Source organism: Bombina bombina, chromosome 5 (assembly GCF_027579735.1).
Source record: "Bombina bombina isolate aBomBom1 chromosome 5, aBomBom1.pri, whole genome shotgun sequence".
Classification (NCBI taxonomy): Eukaryota; Metazoa; Chordata; class Amphibia; order Anura; family Bombinatoridae; genus Bombina; species Bombina bombina.
Genome location: NC_069503.1, coordinates 784,856,216 through 784,875,320, shown reverse-complemented (window position 1 = coordinate 784,875,320; position 19,105 = coordinate 784,856,216). Strand labels below are relative to the sequence as shown.

The window sequence follows — 19,105 nt, the reverse complement described above, 5'->3', positions numbered from 1 at the left end:
GTATCTGTTGTCTATGTACAATTTTTTTTAATGTAAAAAAAAAACATGAAAATACAAAATAGATATTTGTTTTTAAAGTTTCCACAGCCATATTACAATTACATTGTATGTAAAATTTGGCTATTGTATGTGCACATGTAAAATTCACTAATGCGTGCACAAAATATTGGTCCTCAAAGATATAGTTACATTGTGCACATACAATAGCCAAATTGTACATACAATGTAATTGTAATATGGCGGCTGTTTCCTCTTCTTCTTCCTTGAGTGGTAAGTTCATGTGAGCAGTAGGAGGCCGCTTGTTTTTGCAACACTTGTAATACTCATGTCACATGACCACTGCTCTCATCTTCACGTGACCCTGCCGCTCACGTGATCCTTCCACTTACATGAACCTACCACTCTAGGAAGAAGAAGATGAAGTAGTGGCCATATTACTAACAGTTATATCATGCAGACAATTTTCCTATTGCGCACACACTATGTAACTGCATCTTTGGGGACAAATATTTTGTTCGCACAAAATAGTTAAAACGTTACAACAATTTAATACACCATGCTTACAATGTAATAAATACAGTGGTATTTAATGCTCCATCTCTCTCGTGAATTCCGCTAGAAGTTAGCTTTTTGCGTGCTTCGGTTAGCGCTTACAATGCAAGTTGAAAGTAAAAGGTTTATGCTCACGCACTAACCCGATGTACACAAAAAGCCGAAATTAGAATATCACAATCGAGTTAACGTATCCCCCCCACCTCAACTTCATAGAAGTCAATGGAGCAAAAAAGTGGAAAAAACACCCTACTCGCGCAAATCCGATTGTATATTCTCAAGTGTGCTAACCAGACATGAAAATATGAAGATTTCACATTCCAATGTTCTTCACATGGCAGAATATTTTCTATTTATTCATACATACATATTTCTACATATATCTGATGGTAGATAGATAGATAGATAGATAGATGATTACATATATGTATAGATATATACAGATATATATAGGAATATCTATTTAAAAATATGTAGAATATAATCTGCTATGTGCAGAACATTGGAATGTGAAATATTTACAGTAAATACACAGTATAACACTTTATTAAATATGAATGTTGCATAAATATGTTTTTACATGTTTTCATCTACTTGACTGCAAAGGGCTCCAATGCACTTCAATATATGTCTATATGTGTCTACATATGTATTTGTGTTTATATGTGTATATATGTCTGTAAATATATATGTACACACATATAAACATCTATACATACATACATATGTGTATCTCAATGATAAAGCCCCTCGCCTGCCTTTTTTTTCTAACACCTGAGACCTCATATCTTTCAGCTCTTATAATTTTTTTGTGCAATATTTTTTTTAAATAATTTGCAAAACAGTTAATCAGAGCTCTGAGGACACGGTAATCATTCTAGTGTAAATTGCGATTGCGCTCAAGTGATCACGTTTACTTTCAACTTGTAATACGACCAGTAAACTGGACGCTCACAAACACCCGCAATAAACTCCTTTTCGCTTGCGAGTAACTGTTAACATGCCACTCATAATCTGACCCTGTAACGGAACTACAATCATCCCCAGGAACATGGTGTGACACAGCACCATCTATTGGTTGAACGGTTATAGTTACCAATATGTTTGCATATATTTTGCATGATGTGATGTGATAAAATGTTCTCTTTCATCAGAATAATATACCATGATTGTTTTGTTGTCTGTATACTTACTATATGGTTATGTTTGAGGTTCAGCATGTCATCCCAAGCTAAGTGTAAAGTACTTAGAGTATAGTCCTGGTTGAAATAAAGATCAGGCATAACTAGTTCCTTTTTGAACTGTGGGTCTTGCCTAGACACCTAACCATCTCACTTATTTGAGCTTGTTGTACATGCCATTCAAAACCCCTGGGCATCAATATGGAGTTGTCTGTCCCCCCTTCTTTGCAGTTGTGACAGCCTTATCCTGCAAAGGCTTTCCACGAGATGTTGGAATGTGTCTGTGGGAATTTGTGCCCATTCAGCAAAAACAAGAAAGAGAAGACCTAACTTGTAATTGGCATTTCAGTTTATCCCAAAAGTGTTGGGTTGGGTTGAGGTCAACGATCTGTGCAGGCCACACAAGCTTCTCCACACCAACCTCATCAAACCATAGCTTCAATTGCCACACTTTGTGTACAGGGGCACTGTCATGCTGGAACAGGAGGGTTGTATGCCAAACTTGACAGAGCCAAAGCCAGTTTTAGCCACACTAATTCCTTCTGTCTTCTCTGCAGATGGAAGTGCTCTAAATCAAACTTGAGCATGCGATGATGTGCTAATATTTAAAGAAATCCTTGACAGGTTAGCTCACGCAACTAAGGATAACACCCAATCAAGTGGCATCTATCCACATCTTGTTGAATTCACATAAAGCCCTATAAAGTTCTACATTTCTTGCTTGCTTATTATAGTGACAAGTCATTAGTTTCCTCAATTCACATTTACCCTATAAGGAGTTCCATGTTCCTTTGCCTCTGCTACTTGTTGCCTTCCCTATGCTTCCTATTGTCTTCTCGCTCTTCGACCTCTGGCTACACATTATGTCTGATTGTGCATGTTCCTTCTGGCTTGATGCATTTCTAAATTGATCTTAATCTTACCCTGGTCTGGACCTTGACCCCTATTTTTCCTTCTGTTTTGAAGTGTTGCCTGGTGGACTGTCTATCTGTTACTAAAATTTGCCTTCCTGACCCTATTTGCTGCCTAGCCCTCTTGTGGACGAATGTCCTGGCTGACCCTGGCTTTACCCTTACTACCAGTTTGGATTTCCCTCTGAACCTTACTATCCCTTGTGCCTACCTCCTCTCTAGCCAACCTATTCCAATTCAGGTTTCGTAGCAGTGGTGTATGTAAGAGAGTGCTAAATATCTGCAAGTGGATTCCTACTCAGCAACTCTAAAGTAATCCTTAAACAAACTTGGAAAAACCAATTGTCTAAAATGTATTTGTATCTGTTTTTATTAAGAGGACCCTTTACTAGAACTAAGGTCCTAGCCCAAACCCTGACCCTTACCCCTCAACCAAACTTTACAGTAGGCACTATGCATTCTGGTAGGTAGCCAAATTGTAAAATACGTTTCATCACTCCAGAATTTTTTTTTCCACTGCTCCAAAGTCCAGTGGCAGCATGCTTTATACCACTCCAGTTGACCTTTGGGATTGTACATGTTGAAGTTGTGTACAGTTGCTCAGCCATGAAAACCCATTTATGGAGCTCCCAATGCCCAGTTCTTGTGCTAATGTTGCTTCCAGAGGCAGTTTGGAACTCTGGAATGCTTGACAACCTTGCTCTGTGAGTTTGCACAGTCTACCACTTAATGAATGGGCTGTTATTGATCCTAGATGCTTTCACATCACAATAATAGCACTTACAATAAGCACACTACTATAGCTAATGAACATTACACCCATCAACTATTTCATAATAAACTACAGTTTTAAAATGTGCTTCAAATAGTTATCTGTTTTACGCAAGCTAGGTAAGACTAATGGACACATGAGATCAAATTAAATATTAGAAAATATAAATAATAATTAAAATTATTACACCTACTGTAAAACATATACATATATATATATATATATATATATATATATATTTATATTATGGATTATTTAGATTTGTTTTTTACAGTATGTATAATAATTTTTAATATTTATTATTAATAATTTTTTAATTCTTTATATTTAATGTTTCAATAACGTGCATTGAGGTTAGCAAAACATGTAGCGCGCTACGCATTTTTTACATTCCTATATACTTCACATACTGTAGAATATATTTTACTTTTTATTATTATTATTTATTTCTATATATATTTAATAATGTTAATGTAAAATAGATATCTATACCTATATATCTATAGGAATAGATATACATGAATATGTATATACAGATATAAATAGAAATATGTAATTACAATACAAATAACATTATCCTGTATGTGAAGAAGACTGGAAATGCTAAAATTGTGCAGTAAATATACTGTAAAACACATAAATACATATGTGCACACATACAGTATATACATATAAAAATACATGCAAACACATATTTAAATATGTATATGTATGTATAAATACAATGCAGCCCTTTGCAGTCAAACACCTTGTCATTTACCATTTACTTTTTAACCCTTAGAACTTTTTTTTAAATATTTATAGGAATAATTTTATTGGATAGTGTTTATATGAGTGTAACTGTAATTTTAAATGTAGTTATGCAACTTTTTTAACGCACTCTCCCTTTAACGCTCCCTCCCTTTAACACAAATGGGCATATTTATCAATGAAGGCTCGCCGGAAACAAGGGGCATCAAGCTTCATACGGAGCTTGATAAATATGCCCCAAAGGGTTTCAGTCGCTTTAACTTGAAAAGCATAAAATGTGATTCTTCCGCTATCACATTTACTTTCAACTTCAAATAATACGCTCAATATTTCCGATGCACGCAAAAAACCCGATAACAATAACAGTTTCTGTTGCGCGCCACTTGTAATCTAGCCCTCTATATAATATGAATTGTGGGTGGGTATTTTCTAGTTAAAGTTTTATTTTCAGTTTTGTCTCTTGAATTGCATTGTCAAGTTTATTCTATTCTCTAGAAATACGTTACATTGGAATGGGCATAATGTTTAATAATTTACGCTCCTTGGGATTGACTGATGGGATAGACACATTGGGGCCTATAAGCTCGCCAGAAACAGCAGTTATGAAGCAGCACAAAGACCGCTGCTCCATAACCTGTCCGCCTGCTCTGAGCAGGCGGACAGACATCACCGTAAATCAACCCGATTGAGTACGATCTGGTTGATTGACACCCTCCTGCTGGCGGCCCATTGGTGCAATGCTGAATACGGCGAGCGATGTCTGTCGGACCTGATCAGGTCCGACAGACATTGATAACTAGAGGCCATTATCAAGTGTTAGATCTCCACAAGCAATTTAAATGGTTGCAGTTTAGACAATTATTTTTTTCTTTAGTGACAGTTACAGTTGTTTTTTGCTTTTTTTTCATTGTGAACATTTATGAGCAGCAAAGTAAGTATTAGTTTATTTGAAATAAACTTTGTTTTTCTGCCTCTTAAGGCATATCATTTGCTGAACAAATACTGACACTTTGTATAAATATCAAGCATGTGACGACAAGGAAATGTTTCGAATCAAACAAGCCAAGTGCTTTACATGCACATTTTCACATTTATTTTTCAGAATACTGCAAATGTCATTTTCCCTGCATTGTATTATTTCTTTGTTCTGGGTATGTGAACTGCGAATTCTGCCTTTTAGTAGAAATAAAATTGTAATACAGATGCTTTTGACACTAGCTTCCTTTGGCATACATTTTAGTATATAATGTTTTATATACTTTAACATATATATCTATATATATCACTTATATTTAGTGCACCCCGAGTTCTCACTGGCAAATATGGGAAGTTTCCAAAGAAGTTCTCGTTCTAACCAGTGAAATTGCTTTACCTACTAGAACAAGCATGCAAATATTTTCTTAAAAAATTACTGCTGCTATAATTATTGCATTTCGAAGTTGCTTGTAGTTCTTGTCTGCTGTGCTGTGCAAGATATCATGTATTGAGGCACTAAACACAATAATATGTATTAATGGAGGGAACGCCAACCAACTAAACACTAGAAAAGATGTGAAGGGAGCCTCTATGAATTTTGAGTATGATATATCTTCTTAGCAATGAGACCTCTCAGCACCCTAACAGTAGTCTATGAATCTCTAACCCAATGATATGCGGGCTTGCATGATCTTGTGTTTATCAACATTATTATTTGTTTTATTTAAAAAGAGGGCACTTCAAAATGTATTACTGTTTATGTTTTATGAGAAAATGCATGCTCATGTCCTGAATAATAATTGTGACGTTAATTTGTATTATTATTATTATTATTATTATTATGATTTCTTTGTATTGCGCCAACAGATTCCACAGTGCTATGGGATTACAACAAAGACAAGACAGGAAAGTAACTAATTGATTTAAGATTTGGATAAGCAATAATTGTATATGGTTAGGTGGTATGTTTCTCTGTAGGTTGCAGGAAGGATTTATACCTTCAATGCTGGGAGGGGTATCTGATACACTGAGGAAGATAATTCCACAGAATAGCTGCAGCAAGAGAGAAGTCATTTATATGGAAGAGGGAGGTATTGATAAGAGGGACTGAGAGGCAAAGGCCAGAAGCAGAGTAAAGGAAGCACCTAGAAGAGTAGAGATTAGGTTTTAGATATAATGGGATGCATTGTTGGGTTGGGTTTTGTATAGGTTAGGGTTATAATTTTTAATCTAATTCTGTGGAATAGTGGAAGCCAGCATTAGGGACAGTTGCAGAGGAGTAGCAGTTGAGGAACAGTGAGTGAGGTGGACAAGCTTTGCAGAATTATTTAGCACAGACTGAAGTGGAGGCAGTCTGTTGAGCAGTAAACCAATAAGAAGGGTCAATGCGTGATATGAATGAGTGGGACAGAATTTTAGTTGTGTCTTGTTTTGGGAATGGGTGGATTTTTGTAAAAGATTGTAAAGTGGTTGAACCATTTTTTTCTTGTTAGTGCTGTGGAAACTGACAGCATTAACATTCACCTATCAGCCATTAAGTAACAGAAAGAAATACCTAGCTGCAAGTGAGCAATTAAAGACGCTGTTGTTGGTGAGCATTAATAGGAAGCATGTCACCACTACTGCTACATTAGCCTTAAATTATATTTAAGCAGCCCTTATTTCACATTTGCCTGGAAAAACATAAAATCAACATGTTTAAGTGCTGTCAACACCCACATAATAGAAAATGTGTATGTTTAAATTCAACATTTCTTTAAAAAGCTTTACTAGTTTTGGTATTTATAGAGTAGCAGGAACTAATACATAATTGTTGTTGATATTCAATTGAAATGGATAGTTAACATTTTTTTTCTTAGTGATATACCCCTGAAAATGCATATTGAAAATGTTTATTTTACTCTCACTCTGTGGAAACAAAACAGACAGAAGGCACCTACTAGTACAACACCATTAATCTTTCCAAACTGTCAACAGTACAACATAGTGTGCGACCATACTCACAAAAGTTGGAGCACTGATCTGTGCTAGATATAGCAGGCTAGAATCTCTCAGTGTCCAAGCTCACTGACTGATGGTGTGGAGTGGTAACACCCCCTGCTCCCTCCATTGCTGGACATGTAAAAACATGTGTGCTTCACAGTATTATAAGAATAAACATTTATTGTACAATTATATAAAAAACTTTAGGCACAAAAGTTTACCTAAAGGTATTAAACCAAACCACATTTTACAGCTTTTCAAGCCGTTTCTTCAGGTGTGTATCATATATCTGGAAGCTTTTAAATGTCCTGCATCCAATCACATAAAAACTTCAGCCCATACCTTTTTTTAGAGGTGTGTCGATTTACATGGGTTACAATGTGTCAATACCAGAACTTATATGCATTAAAAAAATAAAAAGTATCAAAATCAGAAAATGTATGCTACACTGTCAGAAAAAATGTGCAAAAATTGTACCTTTAGGGGTACAACAGCTTGTCACTGGGGCAGTACCCTCAAAGGTACACCTGATGTACCCTTTAAAATGGGTACAAATTGGTACCCTTGCAGATTGTACCTCTCAAAGGCAAATATGTACCTTTGGTGACTAGATTGGACTTCAGTCCTATGGTACCATATTGTACCCTTACAAAATGGTGCAAATCTGGCCTTTTAAGGGTACTGTCCCAGTGACAAGCCCTTTGTACCTCATGATTGCAAATTTGTATTCAACATAACATATTACAAATGCTGTTCCGTTAAATTTATCATATAACATTCAAATATGCATTCAATGTGTACTTTTACAGGCAGTATTAAAATAGCCACACTACAGCTTAAAAAAAAAAAGTTTGCATACTTAACTGTAGCCATGTAGCAATTCCAAAAACTGCTACAGAACCACCTGATTGAACCAGGCTAAACAACCAGTTCCAAAATGAACTACTCAATGTGTCTTATATAACTCTGTACTAGACTCTAAAAACACCTCATTTAATTTAGGGTGACATGCCACATAAAACATAAACATATAGAAAACAACATAATAATAAAATATAACTCTAACAAAAAGAAGGGGGATTCAGGGGAGGGATAAAAGATAAAACTCACAACCATACATTGAATTGTTATTCTATGCAAATGAGTCTATTTCCCTAGTACACACTTTGGTGATGAACCTGCTACCAATAGATGGAGCTGTGTTACACATGTCAAGGAACTTTCAACCAACAGATGGCGCTATGGCGTGTTACACAATGTCCATGTATGTGACTGGGGAACAGTTACAATTTTATTTAATTTTTTAAAAACTGGTTCTTAAATAGCTCTTGTTTATTTTATAGAGTTTAAAACAATTTTTTTTCTTTCTAATTTTAGTTAATACATTTGCTTTATGTTTAAGAGTTAACATATTGATGCTCTAAATATAAACATTAGGGGGGCGGAGCCTGGAGTGCCCAAGAATGGCCGCACAATTTGTCTGCTCTGACTCTGGCTGCACAATAAATTATTCTAATTCCTACTAATTGATGGGATGAACCCTGTAAAACTGCTCAAGTATACCTTGGACTTTGGTCTACAAGCTGACAAAGCTGAATTTAATGCCGGGTGTCACCTCTTGGATCTAGGACCGGAGCTTCATCTGGAACCTATATGAACGGTAGCCATTTTACAGACCTCGTGGCTACAGCATTTTCCACCTACAACCAGGCTTCCAGTTTCTGAGGACTATTACCATCATCAAAACCCCCCGGCAGGTACCCTTGGTGGGCCTGTCGTTAGGACGCAGTGTTACCTCAATAATCACTGCAGCACCATAACGCACAAGAGTGTGTACCTCTGCATGATCTTACTCAGTGTGCTGACTTGCTGATCTACATACAATCGCATTATGGACACGGAGGGAGTTACTACCTTTTTTGAGGCACTGAGAAACCTGCTGTCAGCTCACCATGCTGCCCTGGAGAAATCGCTAACTGCAGCATTAAATCTTGGAGCTCTCACAGTACCCCAACAACCTACTCCACCCAGACCCATTCTGGCGACACGTGTTAGCGGTAGCACTTTGGGGCCCCGGTGCTACATACTTACCCTACCGGATGAAAACAAGGCCTCCGCTATTCCGGGTCCGGTAACAGGCTCTAAAGTATTTGGAGAAGCTACTATCAGCCGAGTAACATTGGGAGGCGTAACCTGTATGGAGAGTGGTATTGCCGGGGTAGCGGAGGCCCAACAAATCTCTCTGCTTATCGCGGAGAGAGCCCCTACTGAGAGCTTAGCCCAGGACCAGGAAGGTAAGGGGTCAGAGCTGACTTTATTAACCTGGAAAAACCCCTGTTGCGCCGCTGTTGGGCTGGTATCTATGATCTATGAGCTATCACCTTACTGTGCCTGCCTATGTAAGACTCAGACTATGGGCCACTCGACGAGTACCTAGGAAAATTGACTCTGACAAAAGGACTCGCACTGGAATTGGTTAAGCTGATGGGTTTAACTAGAATTACGTTTAACACTATATTTACACCCATCCAGTTTCGTATGTAATTTTTTTTATGTTATTTTCAGCGTTATATCGTGTATTATGGCTTAATTGTTTTAGCAATCTCCCATATTTGTGCTATTTCATTCATGAGTGAATATATGCTACAGCCTCTCTATATAACTGCAATTCAGCTTGCAGGGGTATATTTGTTTATATAATCTAATTTTCTTGATATTGGGGCCATCCTACCAAATTTGATTTAGCTACTTACTTTTATACTAGCCCACTAATGCACTTGCCCTGCAATTAACATTTTCCCACAGGGCATACTCTTCTTCTTCCCCTAGTAGCTAACTAATGACAGTCTTAGATACAGCTCAGTAGAAGTTTTTCCTAAATTGACCTCATGTCATATGTTTGCTACACGCTTATCTTATTGTTATTGTTGACAAGCTGTGTGGTGCTGCATGACCTGCGGCCGGGGTGATGCACTTCACACTTATTTTACATAACTAGCATTTATATTTAGTAGCACACAGAAAAAAATAATTTAGATCTGAACTGAGGCTGTTCATACAAGTAACTTCTTTGCTTGTTTTACCCTTGCCTGATTACTATATGACAAGCCCTAAGTCTGACCTTCTTTTTAAGTAGGTTAGCACAGAAAACTCATAGTATGCAGTATTGTACGCTAGCATTATTTTACCTAGTTTGCATCAAATACTCTAAACTTGCTTTACCTTTCTATCATTGCCCACAGTTGTGTCAATAGAAGGTTATCCTAGAGTGTTCATTTAAGTATTTCTATTTAGTAGCACATAGAACATGAATCTAGATTTTAATTAAGATTGCTCATACAAGTAACTTCTCTGCTTGTTTTATCCCTACCTGTTTACTATTTGACAAGTCCTGAGATTGTCCCTTTTTCTAAGTAGGTCAGCACTGAAAATTTACAATATATAATAGTGTACACTAGCATTATTTCACCTAGTTGGCACCAAATATGTTAAACTTGTTTTCTTTCTCTCATGTTATCCACAGACGTGTTAATAGCAGCTTAATCTAGAATGTTTATTGTAAAATGAGGTTTGTCAGTTGAGATCCAAAAGCGGTCTCCTTTATTGGAATTAACCTCCTTCTCTTAGACTTTATAGTGATGAGGCCCATGATTGACCTTCTGTGTCCATTAGGAGGGTAGCAGATCATGGGGCATCCAAATTATTCGCTATACTTATTGACTTCTGTTTTAGAATTGTATACTGTACGCCTGAAGCTTCTTGTCGTGAGATTTATGTATTGCAGCGAATATTGTATTTTATTGTCTTATGTTTTTGTATGCCTTATTTCAAACCTCAATAAAAAATATAAAAAAAAAATACAAATAAATATAAACATTAAATTGTTAAGCGCTTGTTTGCCATTTAGAACCAGCAACACAGTATCATTGAATATATGGGTTCTTAAAGGGACAGTCTAGTCAAAATTAAACTTTCATGATTCAGATAGGGCATGAAAATTTAAACAACTTTCCAGTTGACTTTTATCACTAAATTTGCTTTGTTCCCTTGGTGGTATTTTTGAAAAGCTAAACCTAGGTAGGCTCAAACTGATTTCTAAACCGTTGAAAAACGCCTCTTAGCTCAGAGCATTTTGAAAGTTTTTCACAGTTAGAAAGTACTAGTTAATGTGTGTCATATAGATAACAATATGCTCACCCCCATGTAGTTATTTAGGAGTCTGCACTGATTGGCTAAACTGCATGCCTGTCAAAAGCACTGAGATAAGGGGGCATTCTGCAGAGGCTTAGATACAAGGTAATCACAGAGGTATAAAGTATATTAATATAACTGTGTTGGTTATGCAAACCTGGGGAATGGGTAATAAAGGGATTATCCATCTTTTTAAACAATAACAATTCTGGTGTAGACTGTCCCTTTAAGTATTTTTTTTGCTTTGTCCACTTCTTGCATATTACCAACAACAATTGAAAATAATTATTTTGCTGTACAACATGTATGTTGAATTCATTTTGGGTGACTGACAGTTATGTGAATATGAATAACTGAGCTGTACAAATGATATGGACTTGCATGGTTTGGCAGCCTTGAACCACTCATCCCCCTCAACCTTTTAGTTACACAAGTGATTGTACCTTTTTGGGGGGATTAAATGGTACAGACATGGACCCTTTGACAGTTGGAAACATATTTGTACCTTATTTACCGCTAAATTGTACATATTAGTTCCTTAAGGTGTAATTATGATCCATTGAGGGTACAACTACAGCAGTTGTACCCTAAGTGTTCACAAACGGACCCCAACCATACCCTTTTTTTCTGACAGTGTAAGTATAATGTAGTCTTTGATGAATTAATCCAATTATCTATTTTGTATACATTAATGCTGTAATCCTTTAATCCCATCCTATGAACTAACTTTCGCCGTGATTCAATTCTTTTAATCCTGTGTCCATTTTTCTATATTACAATGTGATATTACAACCACATTCTTTTGGGAATAAAACACTATAATAATTTACTGAGAAAGATAAGTGCCTCTGCTTAACTATATAATAACATTCATATGGATTATTAATTGACTATTGGCTTTGTACATTTACGCAAATGGTGCATTCCATATTCCCCTTAAACCTACCCTAAGTGTGTGTGTATGGGAGGCTGGTCTATTAGTCCCTTTCTAGACCCTATTCATAACAAAAATGGTAGTAATTTTAGTCAATACCAAATAGATCCTTATTACTTAATGGTGTGTACTTACTGGATCCTTATGTAAAAGGTGCCAATTTTTATTCAAAACTTTCTTTATAGCCCAATGGTTAGAATTATTATTTGTGTATTCACTATTTTTCTTAAATCTTTTCTTTAAAATTTCTGATTGTGTGTCATATGTATCTAAATTGGAACAATTTCTTTTAGTTGAAATAATTTTTATTGTCATGGATCACATCAAATACAACATAATAAAACAGTGTGCTGGGTTACAATGTCCTAGTATTCTTAAAACAATTAAAGTTTTCAGCACCCTGTTTATATAATTTTCATCAATTTTTCTCCCCCCTTCCCTAACTCCCTCTCCACCCCTCCCCCCTCTTATCCCATTTCCCTAAACCTAAACTTCATAACTGTATACAAAGAAAAACATTTAACTTTAAACTTTTCCCGTCGAGCAGTGACAATGTTGTAGATTTCTTTAGAACGCTATATCTATTTTTAAGAAAATTCCTATTCTCTCCAATTTAATTGCCCTAAAAAAGCCTTATTGGTTACTTAGTGTTGATCTGTATGTACCTACATATTTCTGTTTATTTAAAATCCAGTGTATCCACATGTTTTGGAATCTCTCAGATGTCCCTTGTATCCATGCAGCTGATTCTAGCATATTATAAACATCTTCAATTTTGATCATTACCTCACCCCATTCTGGAGCCCCCACTTTCCATTTTCTAGCTATACATATTCTGGTTGCTGTACATATAATATTAACCCATCTATTAGTAATTGAGTTCATTGACTCCTGGGGGATATGTAGTAAGGCCTGTGAGGCTGATAATGTAAAGGAGTCGTCTAGAATCACCTTAAATAGTTGAGAAAGCTTGTCCCATGTAGGTTGTATCTTTGGACACTCCCACCACATGTGAAAATAGGTCCCTATCCCATTACATCCCCGATAACATAATCTACTACCCTGTGTGGTGTAATGTGAGGATTTCAGTGGTGTAAGGTACCATCTATATGAGGTTTTTATTGAGTTTTCGATAAGGTCTGCCCCTATTAAGCTTCTCCTCATTGAGGAGAAAATCTGGCTCCAATCCTCTCTATCATAGGTTATAGCTTAATCTTGTTCCCATTTGTCATAAATTACCAATTTTGCTGAACTATTTGCTTCTTGAATGGCTAAGTATAAGCGTGTAATCATTTTTTTATTTCTACTGGGTGTCATTATCATTTGTTCCAGAGCAGTTTTTGGGCAGGCTGGGATGCTGCCTAGTCTATATGTATTTATAGCATGGGAAATTTGGAGATATAAAAACCAGTGCAATGTATTTGGGTGTATTTTATCTCTTAATTGTGTAAATGTCAACAACTTCCCATTGTCTAGGAAATCAGCTACCCTATAGAGGCCTTTATTTCCCCACTTATCTATTTGTTTTTGAAATTCTTTTGGGAGTAGTGTACTTAGAGGTATTATAATAGTGTGTGGCGAGAGTAATTTCATTGTATGTGTTAGTGACCTCCACATAAGCTTAGAATCTTCTGTAGTTTTTAGTTTAATTATCCTCTGGTCTTTTGGATCTGAGGGTTTCCATAATATATCTCCCGGAGAGCTTAGTCTTCCAATATCTGCTTCAATACCTGGCCATGTCATCCCCTGGCAATCTTTACATAAAAGAGCATTTTGTGCCAGTCTGGCAGCATGATAATAATCTCTAAGATTAGGGACTCCTACACCTCCCAATAGCTTGTGTTGTTTTAAAATATGAGCAGCTATTCTAGCTGTTTTATGTCCTCTTATAAATTTAATAATTTCAGATTGTAGTTCTTCAAGCTCTTTTATTGGGATTTTAATAGGTAAAGCTCTAAATAGATATAACAGTCTTGGTAGGACATTCATTTTAATGGCCGATAATCTGCCAAACCAAGAAAAGTTCCCTTTCTTCCATTTCAATATATCTCTTCTTATAGTTTTGTAAATTGGGATGTAGTTTGCTTTATACAATGTTTCTATGGTGTCTGTGATTTGTATGCCTAGATATTTTAGGGAATGATTAACCCATTTAAAATCAAAGTTCGCTTCTATCAACTTTTGTGTGTGTGTTGGTAATGATAGAGGGAGTGCTTCGCATTTATCCGAATTTATTTTGAAACCCGAAACATTGGAAAAATCTTCTAATAATTGGTACAACCTAGGGAGGGAAAGCATTGGTTTTGTAATTGTAAGCAAGATATCGTCTGCAAATAAAGTCAGTGTTTGTTCCCCTTTATTTAATTTAACCCCATGGATATCCTTAGAGTTGCGAATACAAGACGCCAAAGGTTCTATGCACAACGCAAATAAAAGTGGAGACAACGGACATCCCTGATGAGTTCCATTCAATATATTGATAGGTCGAGACTGATATCCCGCTGCCCTAATTGTTGCTACTGGATATGTATATATATTTTTGATTGCCCCCCTAAATTTACTACCGAATCCCATATATTCGAGAACTGCCATCATATATTGCCAATCTACTCTGTCAAACGCCTTCTCCGCATCCAGAGAAAGGAGCAGAGAAGGCGTTTCTGTTCCCTTCAGATATTCTATCAGCGTCACTATGCGTCTTACATTATCAGGGGCCTCCCTATCTTTAATAAACCCTACCTGATCAGGATGGATCAATGAAGGTAAATATTGTTTAAGCCTGTTTGCTAGGATTTTGGTGAGAATCTTGAGATCTTGGTTAATTAAGGAAATTGGCCTATAATTTTGTACTATTTTGGGGTTTTTCCCTGGCTTAGGGATTACTACTATCTTGGCCTGTAAAAGTTCAGAGGGAACCGGCGTGCCTGACATGACATCTTTACAAAATTTATGTAGGTGGGAAGTCAAATTGGTTCTAAATAGCTTGTAGTAATCTCCTGAAAATCCATCGGGACCTGCTGCCTTTCCTATTTTAAGATCTTTAATAGCTGCAGACACCTCAGTAGCAGAGATCTCGGAACAATTTCTTTTAATGGGGCAAAATTAACTATAGGGTATATTTTTCTTCCAACTTCTCAAATGGTTGCTATTAAATTCCAAAAAATTGTTACTATCAACCATCTTAAAGTATGTACATAAACTAACCTTATCATTTGAATCTCATGATAAGACCACATCTAAAAATTCAATACATGTGTTTTGGATATTATGGGAAAATGTTAAACCAAAATTATTATTATTTAACTATTCCACAAACTCTGTAGCTGAATTCATACTGTCCCTCCAAATAAATATGAGATCATCTATGTAGCGTCCATTGAAGACCAGGTTTTCTGACCAGTTTTATTATAAATAAACATTTCTTCAAATTTTCCCATAACCGAATTGGCAAAATTGGGAGCAAACCTGATCCCCATGGCTGTACCTTTTATTTGTAGGTAGCATCTATCTAAATATCTAAAATAATTATGTTTTAAAATACAGCTAATTAAATCCAATATATAATCCTTTTGTTTAGCAGGCATATAGATGTCATCATGCAAAAAAACTCCTATTACAAATTTTGGAAGATGTTTTTTCGTATATATTCAGTATGGGAATTTTGGCTGCAGGAACCTAAATTTTATGTTTTTTACTTTTTTGTTTTTAGCACACAATCGAGTTATGTTAGCATGTGTCAGCTTCTTGCCGCATTTATGTATTTAGTTTTTTAGCACCTGTCGGCTTTGCTTATGCAGCGTGTATGTTTGTTAAGTTGTGTGTGTTGGCCATAATGTGCACAGCTTTTTAGCATGCCTCGGATTTGTGCTTGTAGGCTATTCAGATAGCGCACAAAGGCCGCTTGGGTGTTTGTCAGTGCTTGTATATGCATGTCGGTCTTTCCCCTCCACACTGCCAAGCTGTGTTGGGTTAGCACACATCACTCTTTTCCCTCTACGTTTTTTAGTGGATTTATAGCGCTCCTCTGTTTGTTTTTGCTTTATCTGATGGAGGGAGTACAATTTTTAAATATGTCTAGAGCTGCTTATTTTTTTTCAGGTGTATTTAAACAATGTTCTCTGTTTATGAGCAAAATTTATCAAGCACAAGGAGAATTCTCTGGGTAATTCTCCTATGGGTTCTCCTCACCTCGCCTTTAGAAAAGTGCATCTGTGTACAAATATTTATCAAAAAAACAAAATGTATGCTTACCTTATAAATGTATTCATTTCCGGGCATGGAGAGTCCACAAATTCATTCCAATTACTAGTGGGAATTCAACTCCTGGCCAGCAGGAGGAGGCAAAGAGCACTTCCCTTACCCATAATCCCCAGTCATTCAGCTGAAGGGAAATAGAAAAAGAAGAAAACGCAAGGGTATAGAGGTGTGCCTGAGGTTTATACCAAAAACTTGCTGTCTTAAAAGTAAATAAGGGCGGGTCATGGACTCTCCATGCCGGAAAGAAAGAAATTTATCAGGTAAGCATACATTTTGTTTTCTTTCCTATAGCATGGAGAGCCCACAAAATATTTCCACTAGTGGGAACCAATACCCAAGCTAGAGGACACAGAATGAAAAGGGAGGGAGAACAAGACAGGCAGACCTCCGCTTGAAGAACTAGTCTCCCAAAGGAAGTCTCAGCCAAGGCAAAAATAATTGAAATTTTAAAATGTGAAAGAAAAAAAAATATATGCAATGAGGACCAAGTGGCCGCCTTGCAGATTTTCTTCACAGATGCTTCATTTTGGAAAGTCCAGGAAGAAGAGACAGCCCTAGAGGAATGAGTCGAAATTCTCTTAGGAGGCCAAAGTTCATCTGACTCCTAAGCTAAACGGATAACCAGAGAGAAAGAGTAGAAGAAGTAGCCTTCTAACCCTTATGCTTACCAGCAAAAAGAAAGAACAGGACGTTAGATTGTCAAATACCTTTAGATGCATTATAGAGCACGCACGACATCCAGGCTCTTAAACAGACGCTCCTTCTGAGAAGAAGGATGTGGACAAAAAAAAGGAACAACCAAATCTTGATTAATGATGCAATCTGATACCATTTTGGACAGAGAACCCCAAATTAGTACACAGGACCTCCTTATCCGCATGAAAAATAAGGAAGGGGATAACACTATTGAGACTAAAGTTTGGAAACACTGTGAGCAGATGACAAAGCAAGTAGAAACAAAACTTTCCACTATAACAACTAATATCAACCAAAAGCATAAGCTCAAACAGAGCTTCCTGCAAAACTTTAAAAACAAGGTTAAGGCTCCAGAGAGGAGCAACAGGTTTAAACACAGGCCGTATACTGACCAAGGCCTGAACAAAAGATTCAACATCTGGCAGAGCACAAAAATAGACAGTACAGGAAGGGGCGGAGCGTGCAGGCGTCCAAGATGGCCGCACTACAATAGAGCTCCGGTGATGGGCATGAGATCTGCACCCAAAAAGACACCTGCTGCAACACCAAGAGCGTCAAGCTCCCTTCCAGACTTCGAGTCTGAGCTCTAGCTCACAGAAGAGGACCCCCAATTGACCTGTGGCATAGGCCACAAGCAAAGCCTCATCTAAGGGCCAGTCCTTCCCACTGCGGTCCCGACTTGCAGCTGCATATCGCCTGGCAGTGTAACTCTGCCTACTGCTCTCATCTGATTGTGGACCCTAGGCCTGCCCAAAGTTCCGACGCTGACAACTGCAAAAGGTAGATAGAGGGCTCAGCTGCATGACGCAGCGTTTTTCCTTTCACCAACACTTGGGATAAGTCTGCATTAAAACATGTGGAATACATAAGTGACTGCACCATTACTTATAGCCATAAGCGCAAAGCAATATGCTCACCTCACAATTATAAAGGACTGATACTTATAAGCTATTGTGTACAGATCATATAGAGACATATAACACCATAAGCCTTGACAGGTCCCTAAGCACTATATCTTTATGGTACCAAAACTACTTTAATCTGCCTGCGCAGCATAACACAGTGGCCTGAACTGTATGCTCTTACCTGCCTAGCCACTTGCTATGAAAATATCAATATTATCACGGTCAGCATACCGCATAATTAGTGCTCTGTGAAAGGCTCCCTAAATCTGCTTTACAAGAAAAATCTGCACTTAGCTGCTATCCCTAACTATTAAGACCTCAACTAGCAGGGGTTAGTGGACTCCCTCTGATTCAGAGTCAGCTTTCTTTTAGTAAGGCCAGCTTCCACGGTTATATGTTAATACTTGCTGAGTGTGTTTTCCAGAAGGTTCCCTAAGCTTACATATAAAGAAGCTTAACGCCAACCTGGTCCAGCTTGCTTCACTGGGCTACATCCCTGAATTCATTGGCATACTTGAGAAGCTTAACTTTGCCTATTGCTCTGTCACCATCCTCACTCTCATGGCCTTGTAGACACCTACATTCCAATATGGCGCTACGCAGGAACTCTAAGGCAGACAAAAATCTTAAATCTAGCGGCACTCCAAATGCTGTGAGCACCTTTTTTAAAAGCGCTGAAAGGAAGAAAAAGCCAGACAATCCTCAAATAAATAGTGAGGAAGAATATCTTTCAGACAACCCAGAAACCTCTCAAGCTCCAACGACCTCGCCAAGCTTAATAACAGACTCTGAAGATGGCCCTGTTACCCTGAAAGCCATGGAAGCTATTATAAACCAAGTCAAATCTTGCATCAAGAATGAATGCGCAGACTTGAAAAAAGATATAAACGAACTAGACTCTCGAGTGGAAACACTGGAGGATGACCGTGAAGAATTGGCTAAAAAGATGTCATATCGACATTCAACAGGTTCAGATCACAGATCTGGAGAACAAGCTG

At 37.2% G+C, this 19,105-nt stretch overlaps 1 protein-coding gene across 1 annotated transcript in view; it reads left to right on the top strand.

The window, feature by feature from the left end:
- The window catches only part of DOK6 (docking protein 6), a 465,273-nt gene that overhangs the window by 404,584 nt on the left and 41,584 nt on the right, over positions 1–19,105 (top strand). The window lies entirely within an intron of this gene.